The sequence below is a fragment of the Ambystoma mexicanum genome, chromosome 6p, assembly GCF_040938575.1.
Source record: "Ambystoma mexicanum isolate Mex_15411 chromosome 6p, UKY_AmexF1_1, whole genome shotgun sequence".
In the NCBI taxonomy this organism is placed as follows: Eukaryota; Metazoa; Chordata; class Amphibia; order Caudata; family Ambystomatidae; genus Ambystoma; species Ambystoma mexicanum.
In genome coordinates this window covers 1,487,439,793-1,487,459,377 of record NC_090935.1, presented here as the reverse complement: position 1 = coordinate 1,487,459,377, position 19,585 = coordinate 1,487,439,793, and the positions used below count along the sequence as shown (strand labels likewise).

The window sequence follows — 19,585 nt, the reverse complement described above, 5'->3', positions numbered from 1 at the left end:
CAAAGTTCCATGTATTTGTGTGAACTGTACACAACCCATCCCTCTCTAATTGCAGGGTTAAATTCTTGCGTCCGGATCAGCGATCACACAATCTGACCCTGATCTGACCTTTCTAAATTCAACGCTGAATCCCTGGTTCTGCATCAGAAATTCTCTCTTGCTTTCTTCTGCTGTTATGCATATGCCATTATGAGTTTGGCAGTAGTCTGCCATGGATTTACACTGCTGAGGAAGCGAACACATTGCAAACAGGCAGTATTACAGCAATAATGTAGAACGTTTCCTAAAATTCTGCATGTCGTCACAAACAAATCACAAAATCCATATAGATGTCTATTTGGTGGCAGTTAAGTGGATATGGTACCACAGTGGTTAACACCAGTGCTGTGCTGTACATAAATGACCCTTTTGTTCATAATGCATGAATGGGATTTGAAATGTATATGTTGATGTATTAATGAACTAGTCTGAAAGCGTGTTTATACGGGCCAAAGTGTGTGAGGAGACACATTTTCAGAGTGTTAATATCGCACCTGGCCTTATATATTTCAATGGCAACAGCTCCCTCTAGCGGTGACAACAGGCGAGGTGGCAGTCTCTACTGCGCATGACTGCATCAGACAAACATACATCTGGTATTTTATTATATTGTATGATGTCTTTATTTTTGTTTTGTATAGCACCAGACTACTGCAGAGAAAGCTTTAGGGTTCTTAGCAAGCAAAGGGAAGGAGGTCATGGTTGGCTTAATTGGCCGTGGAGACAAGGTGAGTTTTTCAAAGTTTTCAGAGGGTGGGGAGGCTGGAAATGGGGCATAGGTTGGCGGGGATGCAGTTTAAAACAAAAGTTGCACATTTGGATAGAGGTCAAGCTACAAGATGACAGAAGTGAAAGGCTTAGTTGGAGAGCAAGTTCGGTGAAGGAGATGGGAGGTTTTAGGGATGAAGTTAGAAGGGACATTTGGTTTTAATGAAATCCAGATTTTTGCCATTTAACATTTTGTGGGCGTGGCAGAGGAGTTTGAATGTGTACATTATTCCGCATGTGATTGGACATTTATAGGCAGCCAATTAAGAGATTTGAGAGTGGCTTTTGAGGCAGTCTAATTTAGGACATTTGAGTATTAATTCGCCAAGTGGTTTAGGACAACTTGGAAATTGTGAAAGGAAGAGGCGGAAAGTGCCTTACAGTAATCCAGATCATAAAAAACTGTAGTTAGGATGAGGGTTACTTTTTTGGAAGAGGCAGAGTTAAGGGTAGGATTGTCTTTATGGTTCTCAAATCAAAGATTGCGGATGCAGAGATTGTGGAAACGTGAGGGGCAAGAAAATATTGTCTAGCAGTGTTGGTTTCCTGGGGTGCAGTGGCCAAGTTCTTTTTCCAAGGACAGGGAATATGGTGGGGGATTGTGTTGGAGAAAAAGATGATTTCGAGACATGGTTGGATTCGGCAGCTGCTCTGTCTGGTTGGAAGTAGATTTACGTGTTGTCAGTGTGAGAGTGGAAATGTAGGTTGGCACCTTTGATTATTTCGGCAAGTGGTCTGACATATATATTAAAAAGAAGGGGGTAAAGGGAGCAGCCCTGAGTGACCCCAGTGACAAGAGAAGAGTTTGAGGCCAGTTTAATGAACTATGTCTCTAAAAAGTCAAATTGCCTACTGCTCCTCCTCAGAGGTACTTTGCCTTTCCTCACCTTCCCGCAGAAGCTCATGGTATCCCAATCTTTGGTTCTCTCTTTGTTGGACTATTGTAACAGCCTCTTTCTAAATCTACCTGCCTCTGCTCTCCGCCCTCTGCAACTAATCCAGAACAGGACTGCAAGACTTGTTCTTAGCCTCAAGCCCTGGGATCGTATCTCTCCAGCTCTGAAATCTCTCCATTGGCTCCCAGTGGATGCAAGGATTAAATTCAAAACCCTCTGCATTGTCCACAAGGCTTTCTGGTGCCTGGGTCCAAAATACCTTCAGCTATCCCTCCGCAAATACCTCCCGTCTCGAGCTCTTCGCTCCTCTACCTCTAACTCCCTCAGGGTCAGTCGTTTTTCAAAGAAACGAGCTGGGGTTAGATCTCTGTCTTTGGCTGGGGCCTCCCTCTGGAACAGCCTCCCTGCCACTCTAAAACTTGAGGAGAACCATGTCCGGTTCCGGAAGCACCTCAAGACTTTCCTCTTTTCTTCTGCCTTCGCTCCCCCTCTGCCCTGCTGATCTGTTCTCTCTTGGCACCGTGCACCTGGCCACCCTCTGTCCTCTGGGCCCAGGTACCTGCTCACCCCGCCACACTCTCGCACTGCCTCCGGGCCACCCCTTGCACTGGGGTCTGTATCTGTACCCATACAGCACCCCTTTTTTTTCCTGCACTTATCAGATCTACCCTGTCTGCTGCCTTAAACCTAGCACTTGCAAATTGCTGGCTGCTCTACCACTGTTAGTTGCCTTTATTATATATTTATTGTTCTTTATCTGTTTCTCCTCTGCTTCACACTTTCCACTTCCATGCACTTTTCCCCTCCCCCTCTCACATGCACTTGCGCATTCTCAATGTCACTGGGCCTAGTAAGATCGCTGTTTTTTTCTCCCCTGTTCATCTCCCTTGCCTTGTCACGCTCTGAAACACTGGTGTACGAGCGCAATAGAAATAAAATATCAATATCAATATCAATGAATGGTCAGATAGGAAGGATTTAGACCCTAGCAGCGTTGTAGTCTTAATGTTAGCAATGGATGCAAACCTTTTGAGAAGGTTGAGGTGGTCAATGGTGTTTAAAGCAGCCAAAAGGTCCAGGGCAATGAGAGATGTATGTTTTCATTAGTCCCTGGTTCTTAGGAGGTTATCAAAAACAAGAATGAGGGTTATTTTTGTGCCTCTTGCAGGATAGAAGCCAGATAGTTTGTCATCTAAGATGTTACGAGATTCGAGGTGGAGTTGAAGATGTTTGATGGAGAATTTTCCAATAATTTTAGCTAATGCATTGATTGGCTCTGGGACAGTAATTGGCAGGCCTTTTGGGATCAGAGGCTGCTTTCTTTAATAGGAAATCGATTGTTATGTTCTGGAGTGTAGGTGGGATAGTTCCTGAGGGAGAGGACTTGACAACGGACACAATGTTAGGTGAAAAGAATTGATGATTGTGACTGGATAATCTGGATAATGAATAATGGCCAAGCATTGAGAGGAGAGAGGGAAGTTTATAGCTTTGATGATGTCTTCTTCGACCATATTTATGAAAGAGAAGGTAGATATAATGGGGCAATCAGGGGACAGAAGGGGGCAGAGGCTCAAGTGGCAAAGTTAGTCAGGATGTTGCTTCTTATGAATTTGTTGTGAGTGACATTGCAGAGGTCTATGGAGCGATGATTTGTAGTAGAGAGAAAGTTGATAAAGTATAATTCTTTGAGGATTTTTAAGTGTGAGATAGAGCTGCCCACCTTTTAATCCCCTTGCCCCCTGCTTAATTTCAACTCTAAATTATAAGGGATGCACTAGCTCATCCCTTCACTTAAAGGACAAACATGTTTTAACAAGTAAGGGAATGGGAGTGAAGATTCCTATGCAGAATTTCCATATTTTCTGCATGCAAAATTCCTAGAATATCGCATGAGGGAAATACCTCATGACGCATAATTTTGCCCATGTTAAAAATAGGCGGTTTTTGAATTACTGCCTGCCTTTAACAGTGCCACCTAGGTCATAATGACCAGAATAGAATCAGGTAGAAAAATGGGAAAGAAGGCACTCCTGCAAAACTATGACACCAGGGAAACATAAAAGTATTTCCACCTCAATCAAGTAAAGCCGGTGATATCATATTCCTGAATAATATCATTTGAATAAAGCATGTTAAGGGACAAATGTATTATGTGCATAGCCATCTTCATTCATTTTTAGGAGGAGGCACACCTCTCTGATTTGGTTTCAATAGATCAACAATACAATACTGGGTTAAGGTAACACTTCTGGAAGGCCTCATTATGAGTATGGTGGTAAAGGAAAAAATGTGTACCACATAATTATGAGATGGGATTATTTAGAACATTAAATTCTGCTACCAACTGTGTTCCAGTATGCCTTTTTTGTTCGCACAGTGCTGCCCATATATTGAAGAGTGCATGAGCACTGAACAACTGTTTACCATATTATAAAGAAAATTAGATGAACTAATTACTAGTGCCATATAAAATATATTCCAATTCCTGGCAAAATTTGCTGCAAGCACACTTCTAAAAAACCTGCAAAAGAGGACATGCCCATATTTTTGACTTTGCACTCACTCTCATTGAAACCAGCAAATCACCTATGCTCTGCCTTCTCAGACCATTGTTTAAAAAGAATGAATTCCCCAAATGTCAACTTCGTTTGTCAAGACACAATATTAACTGCACGTAACATATCAAAGTGGAAGAGGTAGAGTAATCGGGTGCATATGGTTTGGCCGTGGCACAATTGTTTGCGACCGAATTGACCGTGGTTAATTCGGCCGCGAAGCCAATTTTGCTGCGGCCAAAGCCACCCAAACTAAACCCCCACTTACGCCCATACACTCCCCTACCAACTCCCTACTTACCTTTTCGCCGTCTGCTCATGTTCTAACTCTGCAGCATCGGATCCGTACCTCCTACGTGGGTCAGATCCTACACCGCAGGGACAGCTTTTCTTTTTTTTTCTTCCCCGCCTCCAAACCTCCGGAATGCGGGGACACTCCTGCTACCCCCAAATGTCATCACTACCAAACATGGGAAGCGGGGTACATCCCTGCAACCTCCGCTCCCTACGTTTGATAGTGATTACCCAAACTGATAGTTTACAAACGATCGAATGGTACTGGCTGAATTCGGCCACATTTTCCATACAATCGTTTGTAAATGATCAATTTGGGTAATACCGAGTAATCATCACCCTCAACTCACCTTCTTTTCTACCTTCTGGACCATACAACAACCATTATTAAAACACTGTTTTCCTACATGAGCACTACTCCCCAGAAGAACATTTATCATCACTTTGGTCCATCGGCCTCCAGGCCAAGACATCACTTAAATGCATTTGCAGATTGTGCTCTCCTTTGCTTCACAGATCTATTCATCCACACATTCTGGATAGCCTCAACCTAAGGTTCATTTTACTGACTTGCAAAACAGCTTCATATGTTTCTCCCTCTCTTTGTAAGATCTTTCTTTATTCACTTTTAGATTTGAACAAGGAACATCTGCTACTGCTTTTGCCTCCTATGGCTGTGAGTTGGTCACAAAGAGTTGGCCACAAAGTGTTTGGTCACATGTCTTAGATTTTCAAACAGATCGGCATCAGATTGTGAAAAAACCACAGCATGAAAAATGTTTTAGTCCTCCCAAGTCTGCCTCTCTATCACTTCCCACCAACCCTCCTCCCATTTCATCTAGCACCGCCCCACTCTCTCTACCCCCAACCCACTCCCCTCCAAGACTCTACCCCCACCCACCCTACCCCCAGTACATGTGCTGGTTGGGTTAGGTATGGCCTGTTTTGTGCTACTTTTGATGAGTCCTCCACAGACTTCTTTGTTGTTCATGTTTTCTGCTGCATGTCCCACTAGCACCACCCACCCATCCCCACTCTCTAACCCCCACCCACTCACCGACCCCACTCTCCACTCTCTTACCCCCACCCACCTACCCCCACTATCTACCATCCCACTCTCTCTACCAACAACCACCCACCCCTCTACCAACTTACCAACTTACCCTAGCCCCATTCTCTCAACCCCATCTACCGTACCCCCACTCTCTAACCCTACCCACCCAAACCACTCTATCTACCCCATCCTCGAACCCTACCTCACTCCCTGTACCACCACCCACCCACTCTAGTCCCACTCTCCTTACCCCTACCCACTCTACTCCCACTCTCTCTACCCCCACCTACCCTAGCCTAACTCTCTCTACCCCCACCCACTACCTATCCCCACTCTTTCTACCTGCACCCACCTCAACTTTCTATGATATCCCACCCATTCTCTAACCCACCCACCCATCCTACTCTGACTCTTTCTACCCCTAACAACCATATCCCCAATCTATCTACATTCAGCCACCCACCCACCACCCATCTTTCTATCCTCATCTACTCAAACCCACTCTCTACAATCGCCCACACCAACCCACCCTCCCTAACCCCAGCCACCCACTCTGTCCTCACTCTCTCTAAACACACCCACCCTACACCCATGTTCTATATGTCACCCACCCTACCCCCACTCTCTCTATGCCCATCCACCCCACTCTCTCTAAATACCCACCCTCTATCCACCTCCACCCACCCTACTACCACCCTCTCGTCCCCCACCAACACTATCCCCACTCTCTCTACCCCAAACACTGACCCCACCCACATTTTCTATATCCACACCCACCCCACTGTCTCTAATCCCAACCACAGAACCACCCACAGAACAACACACTTTCTACACCAATCCACTCACCCCACCCACTCTCTCTAACTCCACCTACCCACCACACACTCTCTACCCTCACTCACCCATGCTACCCCACTCACTCTACCCCGCCCACCCCAATCTTTCTACCCCCACCCACCCACCTTACCTTCACTCTGTCAACTCCAACTCTCTCTACCTCCACCCACTCTACCCCACTCTCTATAACCCCAGTCACCCATTCCACCCCACACTCACTAACCCCACCTACCTCATCCCACTCTCTCTACCCCTGTTGACCCCGCCCACCACTCTCTGTATCCCCACACACCCACCATATCCCACACTCTCTACCACCACCCACCCACCCTACCCCCCTCTCTATCCAAAAGCCCAAACTAATTCCACCCCACCAGCTCTAACCCAACTCTCTCTAACCCCACCCACCCTACCACCACTCTCTCTACCCCACCACACACACCTTAACCCCATGCTCTCTAACCCCCACACACCCACCCCACCTTCTTTACACCCACCCCACCCCCAATAACTTTACCCCACCCACCTGACCCTCTCTCTCTACCCCCAGCCGCCCTAACACGGTCTCTACCCCATCCACCCACCCTACCACCTCTCTCTCTCCTCCACTCACCCTACACTCTCTCTCTAACCCCACCCGCCGTAACCCACTCTCTCTACTCAATCCTACCCCCTCTCTCTATGCTCCTACCCATGCATTTTACACCCTATATCTAGCCGCACCCACTCAATCCCCTGTATTCCCCCAAACACACCCAACCCACTCTATTTTTTCCTCTCACGCTCCCATTTTATTTGTTACCCTCTCACTATCACCCTTCTTTGCTAATATTTCCTCTTGCTCATATTGATGGCACCCTCCATCAATGGCCTCCTCCATTTCTCTATTTCCCTTCTCATTCTCTTGCACACCTCGGCCTCTTGTTTCATCCTGCTTTCAAACTTTCACTCCCGTCCTTACAGCCTGGTGTCCATAAATGCAAAATGCAAAGAACAGCAGTAAACACCAAAACTATTGGCTTTGCCAATTCTTGTTTCCTAGTGTGCTACGAGGACAGGGTGTTGCAATTCTAGAATTTCTTCTGGGAAACATTTTGTCACTATAATATTGATCCCTCAAGCCAGGAAACTCCCCGGATGGCTAATTCTGCTCATGGGTCTGTAATAATCAACAATGTTTTTCAGGATGTTGATGATTGGCATAATATTAATGTTTCTATTACTGTCACGGTCAATATAGTTTCTGATAAGAAGTTTGAAGCTCTATTTAAAACATTTAATGACTCTCTAGATGTGACAGTAGCTAGATTCAGCCAGGTGTCCAAGGTCAAGGTATCTCTGTGTCCTGGTGTTGGGTTAGACCTCCTTTCCAATCCATTAAGAGGATGCACAGTTTGTATGATGGGGATGTGTGCAGTGTATTACCTTGGCCCATTGTCCCCAGGACAAAGATGGCTGTGGGACAGTCTCTTAAAGATTTGCTGTTGACACTATGTAGACACTCTGGTTAGGGGGAGACTTGTAATCTGGCCAAGAGAGCCAAAGGGGCTCTAGGCTTAGCACCAGGAGACACTGAAAATAGTCCTCCTATTTTTCCTGCGAATGATAGTGATAATGATGATGCTGTTACTCTGGGTAGTGTGATGTGGGTGATGATGACATTGATCCAAGAGAGGGGCCTTGTGGTTTACAGGGTTCATTGGCAGATCATGTGTCCAAACATGAGTCTTTTAACCATTTTAACGCTAGAGAGCGAACTACTATTCAGTTGGTGTCAGAGTGTGTTGACTCATACCTTTGTTCTAAATGAGCTCCCCCTTCTTCTGATAAAATGAGCACGGGATGTCCATTTCCAAAACTTGCTGTCCTGCTAGCTCTTGTGTTACCCCAGCAGTGGTCCAGAAACTGGAATGTCTTTCTCTAAATACAACAGTATTTAGAAAGGTATTGGCCGAGTCTGGTACACATGTCATTTTGAGGTCATCAACACTACTGTCCCCCTGATAAACAAATCGGATACGTCTCAGAGTTAAAGGGCAGCTCTGGCTGTCTTATAGATAAGCAATCGACTACAAACAGTGTTATGCTTCTTGGTCAATGCAAATGAATCCATCGAACAGCAAAGAAGCAATAGTATACCCCTTAAGATCAGCCCTAACAGGCAAAAAGGAGGAGAGCAAGACTTCCCGTACCCAAAACCATCTTTTATTTCTCCAGCGTGGTTAGTGATTCCAAAGCAGAGGTTCAAGAGGCCAGGGAGGCCACAGTCAGTTCTCTTACTGTGAGCAATATTATAGAGGTTCATTCAGACATTGCTTTTTTAAAAACAATTGGTTGCAACTTTCTCAGGACACATGGGTAACTCAAACTGTCCATGGTTTTGCCTACAAGTTGGTCATATTCCTTGCCACCTGTGCCCAAAGCACGCAATTCCAATGTCGGTTATGGGGCATTTACTGATCTACAGGGAAGTGAGGAAGCTGTTCAGCAAGGGTGCCACCGAAAGGCTTCCATTCCTAGTTGGGGAAATGAGCAGCATCTTAATGGTCCACAAGGGGACAAGGGGTTCTGATCCATGATAAATCTCAGGAACCTCAAAAAGTTTACTGTTTACCATCCCTTTGAGATGGAGACAATAGCTCCATTTATTATGTTTCGTGTTGAGGAAATTGGCATATCTAATTGGGTCTGAAACATACTTACATGTCTGTACTGATATTCAAGGGTCTCAGGAAGTTCCTACATATTTCCTGGGAGTGAGTACCTTAAAGATTATCTGTCCTTCCTTTTGTGCTGTCCTTTGGTGTTTTACAAGTGCCTCAGACAGGTAGCAGCTTTCCTCAGAGGAAGGCGAGGATAAGGATTTTGTTCTATTTGGACGATGTTCTTATCAGGAGTGCATAGGGCATCTCATGTTGGCAGTGGATCTACTTTAGCAGCTGAGCTTCACTCTTACAGTCAACAGAGAGAAGACAGAGACACGACTATTCCCTTCTAGACTCCACAATATCTGGTGTTTCAGGTGAACTGCAGAACCTCCACCTAAAGCCTTCCCCTTTAGAAGGTCATTATAATCAAAATACAGTTAAACATTCCAGCCTTTTATATGAGGAAATAATTACAAAGAAAGGCCAACTTAAAGTATAAACGGGATCTTCCAAAATCTTCAGGATGATTTTTCTTTGGTTTAAGCAGGCCTCTCCTCATGGCAGTTCCCTCAATGTCCTCCCTCTTCACCCCAGGCTCTCATGCCTCTCTGGTGTCTTAGACTATTGAGATTGAGTGTCAATTTCTGCAGAAGCAATTGGAAAGCTATCTTGGTTGTAAGCAAATATGGAGGCATGGAACAATTAGGGGCTGTCCCCCGCCCCCTCTTTTCGATGTGGCACCAGGAGCAAATCGGTTTGGATTGGAGGGACATGGTCATACCTGGAGTGCCCTTGGAACATCAATTGTCTATAGCTTGTGGAACAGTCACTGCTGTGAGATGTTTCACCAAAAGATACTCCCATTGTTTGGTTAAGTCTTGTCATTGACAGCATTTCTACAATTCATTACATCAACGTGTGAGAGGGAACATAGTCACAGAGTTTTTAACATCTAGTGGTGAACACATGGGAGTTTTGCCTCAGATCTTCTTTGAAAATTCAGGCAGAATCTTTTGGATATCCCAACCTAAAAGCCAATGTCCCCCAGAATTATACTTGCAAGTTAACGATCCTGAACACATTCTGGGCTCCAAACCACCAACATCCTAGAGGAATGGAGGCGGAGGTCCTATACCCGGGGACCTACCACTTGCCAAGCCTATAGAGCCAATCAGTGTGCAAACCAATTTGCCCAAAAACCTGGATTTTCATTACTGCTTTCGCTCACTGAAGGAGAAACTGACACATTCAGTTAAACTGGAAATGCAAAGAGCAACACGCGACTTACAAATATCGGTGCAGTCACCCACAGTCCTTGTTGCACCTCTTTATGTATTTGTGGAGACAGATCATTTAAAAAAGAAATGACTGATTTTGTTATTTACATTGTGAGTCACCGTTTCACAAATCAGCAGGGACCACACCTTAACCAACCAGTCTTCCACCGCAGGAACACTGGGTGACTGCCACTGTGCTGCAATTGTGATTTTTGCTACCAAAAGCATTGATAGAAGCTTAGAGTTGGAGCCTCCTCTGATGGGGGCCTAGGCAGACTCAATGAGTCCAACTGGACAGCCTCTGAGGTGTTGGGGAAACTAATGACAGTTATTTCTTTTAAAACCAGATGTATTTCAGCTCAGTAGTTGCGTAGCTTGGGGCAGTGGCACCATACCTGCCAGCACAGCCCTGATATGCCTCTGGAAATGTGTGCCTCTTTATTGGGGGTACACTACCATCTGGAAATAAATGTGTTCAGCATATTGGGTGCTGGTATCTACAGGAGCTCCTCCGGATTTGTAACCACTTGTCATCAGGGAGGGTGCTCTCAAAATGTTGTGCCAAGCCCTAAGGTAGGTCGGAAGACCCTCATTCATTCAGGACTTCAGGCAATCATATGAGATGAGAGCCGATGAGCCCGTTTGGGGGGATATAGGGTTTGCAAATGTTGTGAGTTGCCTAGAAGCAGCTTCTTTTTTGTTCCCGGTGCCTAAACTGAAAGTAGTGGATGTTTTTGCCCTCGCCTAGCCATCAGGATTCCTTGCAAGCATTTGAATGGCCTAATTGGTCCCTTCTCGAAAAGGTCTGTAATAAATTCACAGACCCAAACCTCCAGGTTTCAAAAGACCTGCTCTTGTAAGCTGGATGAAAATATAGATTTAATTTAATAGGCATTGCTGGGCCTGGAACAGAGGTCAGGCACAGCCTCAAGACTATGCTGTCCCAATCCTGTCGAGTAGTCTTAAAAGTACGTAGCTCATACATTCTTAAAGGTCTATCTCTTCTGATCAACCAGGACCTATATCTGAGAGGTTTCCCTGTAACTTGCTTTTCTAGATGCCGCCAACCTTTAATTGAGTTGGAGTCCATGGAATCTCTGAAAACCTTCAATTGAGAGGCTTGGCAGTATCTCAAAACATTCAGAACAGAAAGACACCACATGGTGTTGAGTTCTGTAAAGGGTAGAGGGTAGAGCATGTGACTCTGTGTGATCGATTCTGCCTAATAAATGTTAAATGTCTTGTTATAGCTTTAATGCCTTGATCTAAAAACCACAACTGGGACCGCTTGGAAGAAGTACAGCAATCAGGGCAAGATGTTCTTTTTGACAGATACATCATCCCGAACCAAATATGACCTGGTGATTCCATCTTGTAAGGTCTGCCTTGATAGCTTGTAACAAGGCGGGGTAGTAAGCCCAGAATAAGGAGGAGTTTGGGTGAGTTGAATCTCAGGGTACTTAATGCTGTGAGTGGCCAACCGGAAAGGGGAGAAGCCCTTCAACTACTCAACCATCTCTGGGGATGTTTTCAAATTCAGGGCCTAACATTTGCTCGGATTTATTTTATATCCTGAGAACTCATGGTGCACTTTTAGTAGGCTAAACACTGTGGGGAGATAGGATTCAGCTCTAAGATTGACAGGAGGATGTCATCCCTGAATAGTGTTATTTTATATGTGTCATTGGCAAAGGCTATTCCCTGGATTTGCTCATATGCCCTAATTCTAGCCAGAAGGGGCTCCATCGGACCTCATTGCCTGCCCACAATGAAGATGCGGACTCCAGGTGTTGTTAACATACCTTTATTCTTCCTTTCTCCCAACTCTACTGCTCCCTCCTCCCCATGTCATTTGGATTTGCACCCCACTACCTAGTCCCGCCCCTGCCCAATACTACAAATCCCAAACTCCCTGAGGCAACAACACCCCCAATTTAAACATTATGTTCATCACATTACCCCATTTCTTCAATAAGTCTCCGGGGCCTCATCCTTGCCTGTTGAGATTATTCATACCTCACCTGTGACTGTCCGGCTCTGGGCATGGGTTCTGGGTCAGCTTGGTCAGCCTAATCCAAGGCTTCTCGATCGCACTGATAGGACTCATCAGCAGAATATGCGATCTCTCTCTCCTGATTGGTGCTCTGCCATCTCCAGCCAGCAATTGGCATTTTCTTGAAGTGTGAGGAGTTTCGGGTCACCTGACGTTGATCCCCTTCTGCCATGATCATGGACATTTTTTTATAGTGATGACCAACGGATCCTCATGGAAAGGGGCAGTGTGCTTGTTGACTTTTGGTTGCTTCACTACCACCACATCTCCAAGGGCCAACAATGAGTCCTTTGCACCCCTCCTGATATCAGCATACTATTTAATTTTCTTTTTCGCAACCCCATCAAGCACCCTCATGTGCCTCTCCCTATTGCCCCCCACTCACCTTATTGTTAACCCCCTATTGTTAAATTCCGGCACTACCTCAATAGTTTTCTTGTCTGTCTCATTTTCCTTCCCACCCCATCCCCTCCTATCATTGTCAAAAGCTCTTACTCTATCACTAATGTCTCCTGACCTGTTTGATAGCAGCTTGTATGTCTCGTCCCGCCACCTATCCCTCATTTGTTTCTCCTCCCTCTCCCCCTTCAGCATTATCTGAAATGTTGTCAGGCCTAGTATGATAGTCGCTTGTTTTGTTCTTCTCCTTCTCCCTTTATTCCAACCTCCCCGAACCACTACCTATTGTTAAATTCCAGAACAACCTCAATTGTCGTCAGACAAAGTAATGTAGCCGCTTGTCTGCCTCATTTTCCTCTCGACCCCCTTCCCATCCTATCATTGTCAAAAGCTCTTGCACTATCTGAAATGTTTCGCCAGGCTGATTACGATAGTTAATTTCACATTCTGAATGTATTAAGGACTTGTAAGAATGTCACTGTATTCTGCCTTGTTCCCTTCCTGCCTTGAAGTGCTTTGAAACACATTGTGTATAGGCGCTATATAAATAAACAATCAATCGTCCGTGTTTATCTCATATTCCCTTGGGTGCTGTGGTAGCCTTGTTCAAATGCTTCTGCCAAACATTACTTCTGCAGGGCATTATCCTGTGCCGGCATGGGGTGTGCTCCTTTAGTTCCGAAGCAACTGATGTAGCACCTGTTCATGGGGTTGTCCCATCAAATTAGTTACTTGAAGAGCCCTATTCAAGTTGGCCATGAAATGTTCAACTGTCCCGTTCGCCTGTGACCACAAGGGGGTTACTTTCCTGTGACTGAACCCCATATACTGTGAAAATGTCTTGAAGTCTTGGCTCATAAACTGAGGCCCATTGTCAGATTTTACTTTCCTGTGAATGCCATAAGTGATGAATATCCTGTCCAAAACCGGTATCACCTGATGCGCAACTGTGGAAGCTGCCAACTGTGCTTCCGGGAATCATGAATATTCATCACTCACAGCGAGCACATATTGCACCCCCATCAATGGGTCCAAAGAAGATTACTGTTACTTCCACCCACACCCTTTATGGCAACTCTGTCATCATTAACGGTTCTCAATGTCTCACTGGGGCGATCAGGCAGCCATGGGACACTCCTTGAGGAGTTTCTCAACCACCACGTCTAGTCTTGGAAACCAAACCTTGTGCTGCAGCATCCTCTTAGTGGACACAATCTGTCAGTGGTCCTCATGTGCAAGCTCTACTCCCTGTCTCATCAGAGATGTAGGCACCACCAGCTTGTTTCCTTTGAGTAGAAGGGTTTCATCTGAGATGGCCAGATCTACCAGCAGAAGATTGTCTACATCTTCTACATCAGTTTGTTGAGGCAATCTCACTCTTTTGCTCTTCTCCACCTTCTCAATTTGAGCCCCTCGATAATGATTTGTATGGCCACATCCTTTTCTACTTCTTGGGAGAGGTTCATGGGATCCACCCATCGCAGTATGGACAAAGTATATTATATATCTATCAGTCACTGAGAGTTCAGGTGAATCGGCTTTCCTTGGGAAATGTGACAGAAAATGTGTTGTCCTCTTTCCCTGGCCGGCGACGATATCAAATACATAGTGCTGCAATTGTAGGCCCCACCGAGCTATGCGGCGCAGCATTTTTGGTCTGGGGTTGCCGTAGAAGAACAATAATGCCCGGTGATCTGTGATAATTGTGAAAGGTTTCCCATAAAGAAACAAATCAAAATGCTCACAGGCCCAATGACTGCCAAACTCTCTTTATCAGCCTGCGAGTATGCTTGTTCCGTCTTCAACAAGCTTCTACTGGCGTATGAGATGATGCATGTGTGTTGCGCACCTCTCAACCTTCGCTCATCACCCATAACTTGGTGGGTTTCCTTTAAGAACAGCACATCTAGGGTGGCATCTCAGAATTCCCTTCCAACTAAAGACCTTTTTGTGGGCAAGTTTAAAACGTTCACATTTAGGGTTCCCACGACCAGTCTCCTGCAACGCTCATTCGGCCTCATATCCTCTTCCCTTCCACACTCCTTTCTCCTCTCTTTCTCCCCCTCCCCTCACTGCTTCCTATCATTCCATTCTCAAAGCAGGCTACACCCTGAGCAAACACATGCTATCTGTAAAACCTTGCCCCATAACCAAACAACAGAAAACACAAACATGTACAAAAGTCTGCAGCATGCTGCGAATATTGTTGAGTCACCCTCCATCTTGCCGAGGGCCACCAAGGGAGGGGTGTCTTCCTCCCCAACCAGCATGCCACAAAGTTCCTTGTCGATCTGCCTATGCAATGATCAGCGTGTGCTATTAGTGGCATGGGTCCTCACAGTGTCATCACCCTGGATTTTTTGAGGTGTTCAAGTTGTTTTGCATGGGGTAGGACCATTCAGCCGCATATATTTCCACCCTGCTTTCCCCTTCCTTCTTCTCTGCAGGCCGGGAGCTTCCGGTTGGCGGGCCCTATTCATATCCTGTCCGTCCATCGGGTTTGGGTCTGCTGCAGCATCATGGTGACCTAGCTCCTGCTCTGCTTCTTCAGTTGAAGTGAAGCGGTAGTCTGTTGCATCCACTTTGAATTGCAACAAGAACGGGCATCCCCATCTATATCTTATCCCTTTTTCCATTAGCCATCTTGTGAGAGGTCTACAGTCTCTCCTCCTTGAGAGTGTCAGATTAGAAAGGTCCTATTTCCCTTCGCTCGCGCGCCTGGACCAGCACTTCCGCCTTGTCCCTGTATCGCAAGAACTTAGCCACAATGGAGCGTGGGCCATTGCCATATGGCCTGCCTCCTGTGCGCCCTCTCCAGCTCCACCACTTTGCCTCCCTTTGCCTCGAAGAAGAGATTGATGATGGCTTGCACCTTTTCTGCCACTTGTCTCAGTGTTTCTCCAATCATTTCTTTGAGGCCCAGTTCCTGAACATTGTTCCTCCTTTCCCTATTTTCCAGGTCATCTATCTTCAGGGTGACCTCTTCTTCATGCAGCTCCAGCTCCATCATACTTGCGTCCAGTCGTATTTATACCAGATCTGCGTTGAGCTGGTTATTTTCCAAACCTTCCACATTGCTTTCTATGGTGCCTACTCTGCCCGTGAGGTCTGCCAAGGAGGCTTGTTTGTCGCAAGCACCTTGATTTGAGCGAGGATATGCCCAGAGTCCTCCTTGGTGGAAAAGTGAGACATGTAGACCTCCGTCAGCACCCTGCCATCCGGGTCCTTTTTTGGCGTGCCTGCTGATGCTTCTGCCTGTCTGTCCGCCATTTTGTATCTCAGCTGTGCGGTTTAAGCACAGCTCTCTCACGTTGCTCCTGTTCCTTTGGCTTACATCCCTTCCTCAGCGGTGGAAGGCACCTCTTGGGGCAGCCCCTGCAGTCTGGGGCCAGCACAGCATCACTGGGGGCCTGCAGCTGTGATTCCCCCCAGGTTGAGTGACTTTTTACAATGTTTCTATGCCCTTACTCTGTGAGGGGATCCCCGAGGTCACTGGCTCAGTTCAGAGACCCGTTCCTTCCCCTTCTCGCAATGCGAGGGGCCTGCTTGCGTTGCTTTGGGGGAATCAGGGGGTGTACCTGAGATCGTGGCAGCTCCCCCTCTGTGGTATTGTCTCCACTTTAGGGCACACTCACTGGGCTGGGCCAGCTGGGCTCCGTCTCAGCTGTTCACCTCTGGGCTGCCACTGCGGCGCACGGCTCACTCCGCTTTGTCCTCCCAGGGGACCCGCGCACCACGATCGGTTGTGCCGGTCTTTCAGGCTTCAGCCCCCGTCATGGACCTGCTGGGGGGTGGTGCTCCTCCTCCTCCTTTCGCGTTACAGTTGTCCCCATCCGGGCCACAAGGAGGGATCTCATTCCTTCTGGGGGTGTGATTGCATCCCGCTCCATGTGTCGTCGGTGGTCTTCAGAGCACCGGTTGGCAAGCTAGTCTGATGCTAACTGTGTGCAGCATGGCTCAGTTTCACTGTGGTCGCAGGCAGGATTCCGTGCCATCCTTCCCCTTTTGATCTTGTTCGGGGGTGCTGTGCGGTTTTAGATGTCTTCTACAGTTGAATTCCAGCGGCGGGCTGATATATGTATGCTCTATACCATCTCCTTGTTGCTGGCTGGGGTGGGAGCTCATAGTTAGGCCGCCATGTTGTTCTGCGGCCCTGGTGGTCTCCCGCTATCGTTTTTTAAAATATTCCCTACCCCCAATTCCTTATATCCCTCCTTATTTTTTCAATGGGTTTTTTCAATGAAAAACCTTCAGTAGAAAACCCATCTAAAAAATCACAATGTCATACCACTAAAACTCCCAAACTCCCTGATGCCACATGCGCCTGAAGTTTGCTGGGGACATTTCGGGAGTGAGTCAAAAAACTAGACTTCCCATCTGTCTGTGGGGAAACCGTTATCTTCATAAGGGAGAATTTAGTAAGTGTGAGAGGCGCGAACAGCAGATACTTCTCAATAGGGTCCATCAGCGAAGCTGTCTGCACATCTCCCAGATTTTCTCCACCGCCCAGTTCGTCTAGTGACTTTCCCGCTCCAGGTTACTTTTGTTTTTGACCACGGCCTGTCTCTTGGGACACGATTAGAGCTATGATGTTGAACTGATTTTTCGACCTTGGATTGTTAATATGGACAGGTTTTGAATCTGTTTTGTCACGGTATCCTGTGATCTTGGCTCCTTTTACCAAATACATTTTTTATCCGATTTGAACATTGTCTTTGAACAAATCCCGTGACCTCGTCTTGTTCTGTGGAATGGTTTTGTGATGTAATATAAATATTGGTGTTGGAACTGTATTCCTTCGACTCTGGTTCCCTTGTATGGTCCTCTGTGGAAATGGAATGGTAAGTGTGGACTTTGGTAACAACTCTTTGGAGTGTTAGCCCTGTTAGCCTTCCCTGGACTGAGTGATTCCTAACAACGCTTGAGGGTGTCCAACCAGTAGGTTACCCTGGCCCATTCTGCCTCTTGCTTCACTGGCTAAACAGGTTCTCCTAGTGCTGACCCAAGGCAGGACACATTACCTGGTTGCTCTTTCATACCGGTGCCCTGCTAAATAACGTGTTCTCTTTCTGGCTGCGCAGAGGGACTTGCAGCCCTCTTACTCTTCCAATCAGACAGGTGACCTCAGGTGAAACATCTTTCTAGGGTTGCCAAGTTGTGGGAAAACACATGTTGCCTGCTTGGGAAAACAATTCCACATTGATACTCCCTTTCCAACGTAGTGTCACAGCAGTGGTGACATAATGTCATTCACCTGTGTCATAGATCTGCACCACCCGGCTTATGTATCTATCCCAGGCACTCTTGTAACCAAGCGCAAGCAAGCCATTGCAACCTTAGTCCTCAAAAGGGCAACTCGTGCCAGTTGGCACTAGACGACACTGCCTAGTTTTTAAAGTGATGTTAAGAGTCGAAGTGCTGAAAACTTTTGAACTTAACAACTGCAGCACCACCTCCTCTGATTTAACGTAACATGATCTCATGTTTATTTCATTTTCACTTTTTGCAAAACAGAGCATGTGCTGCTTGCAAAACTCGGAGAGATATCCAGCTTCACGTATCCCCCTGGAACTCCACACCCCATGAGGTCAATATGGCTGCTCCGTCGGACTGGTATACGCAAACTGGCAATACATCTGAACGTCTTTGACCATTCCCAGATTCTTGTATGGTGAAATTCCAGCTAAATGGCTGGTTTTTCACCCACATCACCTCCCAACACAGGATAGGGTGGTGCAGTCAGAGTGGTGTTAATTCCAGCATGGGCACGTCCATGTAGGAATGAGGCTGGATAAACATAAACAGCTCCAGCTCTGCTCTATAAATGCAACCCCCCCCCCCCACCCCGACCCTTTTCTCCTGCAGATCAGCTTCTTTTAAGTGTTGAACAATATGTGCTGTGCAATCATTTAATAAGAATAATATTCCTGATAATTATTATAATACATTTGTGATACTCAAATACAAATGTTAAGTTATGACATTACTGACTTTACATATTTACATTATATAATAATAATAATAATCATAATAATAATAGTAATAATAATAATAATAAACCAAGTGGCTGGGAACACAGGCAAATGCTACCAGTAACAGCCTGCATTCTCGAGTCACCTGTTTGCCCCTTTCACATATCCTCAGTCGTCTCTTGTTTCATCCAATGCCACGGGCAACCTCTAGTCCTTGTATTGCACCCCCACTCCCACCACCAGAGTACCACTTTCTTTCCTAACTCCCACACACCCCATTTACTTTTCTCCTGCATCCAGTGGCCACTTGGCTGGCCTTTCAATGGCAGAAGTAAAAAAGGAACTATGTCGCTGTCCTATTGCACAAGTGTTCCTTACCTGCTTGTTTTTCCTTTCTATGGGAATTTGGTGCACTTGCTAAACGCAAAGCCACTTTCCCACAGAAAAAACAATGGGCCTCATTCCGACCCTGCCGGCACCTGGGGGTAGAGCAGCCAGGATACCGGCAAATGTTGATACCATTTCCGGCACCTGGTACGGCAGCATTGCTGCCGGATTACGGGTGCCGGCGGAGCAATGTTGATCCCCATTCATGGAGTCTCATAGGACTCCATGAGGGGATTTGTCGCAGTTACGCCGGTGGTGGGAATCGGGGCTTTTCTGGCCGGTAGGCTGCCTGGCTTACCTCCAGCATTTACTGTAGGCGGTAATGGCCCGCTGGCGAGGGGGTTATTGCCATTAGTATTCTGGGGTTTAAAACCCTGGGATACTAATGGTGTTGTTTTTTTTT

The 19,585-nt window shown here is 46.3% G+C and overlaps 1 protein-coding gene across 3 annotated transcripts in view; it reads right to left on the bottom strand.

Moving 5' to 3' along the window:
• The window catches only part of LOC138510563 (uncharacterized), a 1,136,503-nt gene that overhangs the window by 269,323 nt on the left and 847,595 nt on the right, over positions 1-19,585 (bottom strand). The gene's annotated exons all lie outside the window — the stretch shown is intronic.